The sequence below is a fragment of the Mus caroli genome, chromosome 2 (assembly GCF_900094665.2).
Source record: "Mus caroli chromosome 2, CAROLI_EIJ_v1.1, whole genome shotgun sequence".
Classification (NCBI taxonomy): domain Eukaryota; kingdom Metazoa; phylum Chordata; class Mammalia; order Rodentia; family Muridae; genus Mus; species Mus caroli.
The window spans coordinates 124731062-124735232 of NC_034571.1; the positions used below are offsets into that span (position 1 = coordinate 124731062).

At 48.4% G+C, this 4171-nt stretch overlaps 1 long non-coding RNA gene across 1 annotated transcript in view; it reads right to left on the reverse strand.

Moving 5' to 3' along the window:
- LOC110312319 overlaps positions 1-4099 on the reverse strand; it is a 10084-nt gene extending 5985 nt beyond the window's left edge. The window contains exon 1 of the long non-coding RNA XR_002380040.1: positions 3970-4099. This is a non-coding gene — a long non-coding RNA (uncharacterized LOC110312319). The remainder of the gene's footprint in view (positions 1-3969) is intronic.
- Positions 4100-4171: the final 72 nt, after the last annotated feature.

Sequence of the window (4171 nt, forward strand, 5' to 3'; positions counted from 1 at the left end):
AGGGGGAGGGGGAGGGGAAGGGGGAGGGGAAGGGGGAGGGGGGAGAGAGGAGGAAGAGGGAGATTGGGGGGAAGGGGATGAAAGCTTGAATAAGCCATACCATGTCCTTGGGGTCTAAAGATTTAGCAGCAGTTAGGAACACTGTTTGTTCTTCAGAAGGTTTGGGCTCCATTCCTAGCATTCACATGGCAGCTCACAACTGTCTGTGACTCCAGCACCAGCAGATCTGATGCCGTCTTCTGGCCTCTGCAGGTACCAGGCACACATACTGTTCACAAACACACATGCAGACAAACCTCTCATATGCATAAAACCTAATAAGGATAAAATAAAATAAAACCAAAACCAAAATCATGGTCTCCCCTCTGCTTTCCTCTGAAGAAGAGGCAAAGGGTTGGTGGATTTTCCTTGACCTCTGTCCACTCAGAATGACCAAAGGGCAGAGGCCTCTCCCTTCCCTCACTCCTGTGTTAGCAGCATTCTCTGGGTTTCTTTGATTTCTGAGCAGAACCAAAGAATGACTCCTGGCTGAACTTGGTGTTGTCTGTAGTTTTGTTCCTCTTGTCTGAGAGGATGCTGACCTGGGCAGACAGATGCTTCCAGAAGCTGTTTGGCCCTCACCTGGGACAGGCTTTGGCCTCCATCGTTTTCTGTACAGCCTCCACATCCACGTGTCAAGGCCGTTGGCCCTCTGCCTTTGCGGATGGATTTTACTGAGGTCAGATAACTTTTCCTCTGGGTACTAGCTCACTTGGTGCCAGCGTCTCGGATGTTGTTCACTGTTGCCGTGCCCTGGGTGTTCTGTGAGCTCCCCTCACCTTCATACCATTTTCATATCTACAAATTCTGCCCACATCCGGAGTGTCTATATTGTGTTGGACCACAGTGGTGGAAGACAGAGACACCATCCCTACATGTGTACCTGTGTGTAATCAGAAGTGTGTTAGTATGCCACTTGGGGGTGGGAGTATACTATTGGTCACTTTCTACGGCGTAGATAGCGACAAGGGCAGTTTCAAGGTGCCAGCTTTGCATTACTAAATATAGAATGTGACATTCTATGCCACATATGTGTAAAGCTTGAGAGCCAGATGACCAGCTCCAACACAACTTCCAATTTAAGTTTATTTTATAACCTTTACACATATTAATTTCCATAAACAGTTTCTATAGCTTCTCTCCAGTCAGAGCTCACAGCATCTCAGCTAGACGGTTCAAAGCCTTCCCCCTCAGCCAGCTGGAGACCCAGCACTAGGTGGGCCCAGGAAGAGAAAAGCAGAGAAGACATATAGCACAGGTCATGTTGGGGTTGAGGATAATTTAGCAGTGACTATGGACTTTCTGTTAAATGCCCAATAGCCCACTGGGTTGTTCAGATGTTGCCATGAATGAATCACTACCACCAGCTTCCTATGCTCATAGCCTGATGAAGACATGAGAAAGGGCCAGCCAAACCTAAAGGTCCTCAGATGTAGCTCAGTGGCAGAGGGGAGGGGAGGGAAGAAGGGTGGGGCCCAAGGTATTCCAGGAAGCCATGAAGGCTTCAGCAGCTACTCTTTGGACACCTTGCTCAGTGAGGATGCTTGTGAGAGGAAAGTATGGAAGGCCTTAGGAAAGTGGAGGCCATGGCCATCTCCAGCACATTTCTGGAGATGACTCCAGGCACTGTAGGCATTGGCTGCTCCCCTGTGGAGACAAGGCTGAGCTGAGTTTGGAACACATTGATGTTAGGGTGTTCCACTGCAATCACGCTTCTGTCTAGCTCCCTCATTACTACTACCTGTTTTATATATTTCTCCTACTAAGTGGGTGCTGGAGCCCAGGGTTGCTCTAGCTCAGGACCCTGTTCAGGCCTCACTGTGCAGCCAGGTTGCTCCCTCTATTGTTTTTTTTTTTTTTTTCATCATAGTCTCTCCCAGTTGCACTCCCTGGGACTCATTTCAGCATTTTCAGAAGGCTTGTCCAGAGAGTGTCTATTCCAGACCCAACAGGTACGACTTGTGTTTTTCCACTTGACCTTTGCTGAAAAGGGAGTGTTACTGTGACATCTCTAAAGATCTTAGGCCCACATCCCACAATTGTGGGTAAGTAGAGGATCTGATATGTGACTATAAGGATGGGGACTTTTAACTGGTCCCCCAGTCATCAGAGAAAAGACGTGGACATGATCTACCCAAAGGAAAGAATGTGACCGAAAGGCCTGGTTATCCTACAGGAGAGGATATGCCCTGAAGCCTGAAGGGTCAGGAAGGAACAACATGTTTTGTGCATCCTGCACTTCTGGTGTGAGTCCAGCATAGACTGGGTGGGGAATGGTATGAAACGAACCAGAGAGCAGAAAGCAGAACATAGTGAGCCCCCTGTAGAGATTAAAATGAACCCAGACAAGCGGCCCACACTGGTTCCATGCCACTCTTGGGAACAGGATTGACCGGGCTGGCCTGGCCACAGACGCACAGTGAGGACACCTACTACACAGATTCTTCAGTTGGCCAATAGCTGACTAGTCCGGAATGTTACCAAGCAAAGGGGCTTTGGGTATTAAATAAAGGGATTCTTCAGTCTGGAGAGCAGGGAGGAGCTCCCGACAGAGGCGAGCAACGAGTTGAGACTGAAGACTGAGTCAGAAGGAAACACACGGAAAACTCACTCCCAGCCACCTTGAGAACCTGCTCGGCAATTTCTGATAGATACACATGTGGCCTAAGCAATCCCAGTCCTAAGCGTGTACCCAAGAGAAATGTTCACAGCAGCCTTCTGCAACAGGGAGAGATCAGCGTAGCTCCACACAGAGCTACTTGGGGCCTAATAGGAGCTTTGTGGGTAACAGCTGAGGGAGAAGGATGTGCACAAATCTCACAGTTTATCACCAAGCAGAGAGATGCTCAAGATGTTCACCTTGCACTGCTCTGTCTCTGTGGGGTGCAAGAACAGACAAAACCCACCCGTGGCAATACAGCACAGAATGGAGCAAAGTGACTGTTTAAAAAGATGGAAACCCCTCTAAGGATGGACATCTCTGTGTTTTAACCTGTGTTGCAGTTTTGCAGACATACATATCCTGAATTTTTTTTACACTTTCCTGACCCTTGCATGGGTAATCTTTGATCTAATTATTTAATTATCTTTGTCTTATGATACCTTGGAGGAACCTAAGCCCTTATACACACTGGGCAAGTACTCCATCACTGAACTATGTACAAAGCCTCCTCTTTGAACTTCAGTTTCTTCATCCAGTGAGTGTGGTACGGCCCTCTCTGGAAAACCCTCAAGAAAATGAAACAAGAGGTTTTCTCAGAACTAAGGGTTGTGTCACTGTGTCAAGATAAAATGTAGGATCTTAAGTCAAGAAGTTAAGCAAGCTTAATCCAGTCTAAAGAGGACAGTCTTCCTTCTTCTCTCCCCTTGCTGCCTTGGGCTGGGGTCCCTCACAGGAGGTTCCCATCCCTGCCATTTCTGAGGGCAAGCAGTGGGCCAGTATAACAGGAAGGTCAGGGAGTCCCACAGAGTGCATATCTGGGGGTGTGCATCATAGCCACCCACCCCACCTGCATCTCAAACACTGATTAAGGACAGCGTCCAGAGAGGTCTTCCTTCCTTTCAGCTCCAGCCTGCTATGAGCCTGGGCTCAAAGATCACATGGGTCTGATCTCATGAGGATGAGAGCTAGAGTCACGGACCAAATAAACAAATGGCAAAGACTTTATAATCCATAAGGAAATGATCCATCTGACCCTTAACCATCCTGGAAGCCCCATCAGTCCTTGCCACATTTCTATTTCAGCCACTTTGACAATGGATAGATGACTCCACAGTGCCAGGTCTGGTGAGCAGGTTAGCCAGCTTCTGGAGCTCTGAAATACCAGTACTTTTCCCTCTCTCTGCAGACGACACTGGCCACTACATTAGTTACTCTTTTGTAGCTGCAGTGAAATGCCTGAGGAACAGCATAAGAAAGAAAAGGCTCACTTGGGCTCACAGTTGGATGGTATCTTCCGTCATAGCAAGGATGGCTCAGCAGCAGGAGCCTGAGTCAGGGTCACAGTGCATCTGTAGTTAGGAAGCAGAGAGATGAGTACTGGTGCTCTGCTCCCGTGATGGTCTGAATGAGAATGGCTCCCATTGGCTAGAGCACCCGTGATGGTCTGAATGAGAATGGCTCCCATTGGCT